A 567-nucleotide genomic window follows, 5' to 3' on the forward strand; every position below is an offset into this window, starting at 1 on the left:
TGTATATTATGTAATCTTGAGATACCATAGACATGTATACAATGTTTCAACCTATCATGTCGACACATCTATATATATTTCGGAACAACCATAGACACTCTATATGTGAATGTTGGAGTTAGCTATACAGGGTTGAGGTTGATTCCAAAATATATATAGTTTGAGTTGTGATCAATACTGAGATACGTATACACTGGGTCGTGGATTGATTCAAGATAATATTTATCGATTTATTTCTGTACATCTAACTGTGGACAACTAGTTGTAGGTTACTAACGAGGACAGCTGACTTAATAAACTTAAAACATCAAAATATATTAAAAGTGTTGTAAATATATTTTGAACATACTTTGATATATATGTATATATTGTTATAGGTTCGTGAATCAACTAGTGGCCAAGTCTTACTTCCCGACGAAGTAAAAATCTGTGAAAGTGAGTTATAGTCCCACTTTTAAAATCTAATATTTTTAGGATGAGAATACATGCAGGTTTTATAAATGATTTACAAAATAGACACAAGTACGTGAAACTACATTCTATGGTTGAATTATCGAAATTTTAAAA

This window comes from Rutidosis leptorrhynchoides, chromosome 7 (assembly GCF_046630445.1).
Source record: "Rutidosis leptorrhynchoides isolate AG116_Rl617_1_P2 chromosome 7, CSIRO_AGI_Rlap_v1, whole genome shotgun sequence".
Classification (NCBI taxonomy): domain Eukaryota; kingdom Viridiplantae; phylum Streptophyta; class Magnoliopsida; order Asterales; family Asteraceae; genus Rutidosis; species Rutidosis leptorrhynchoides.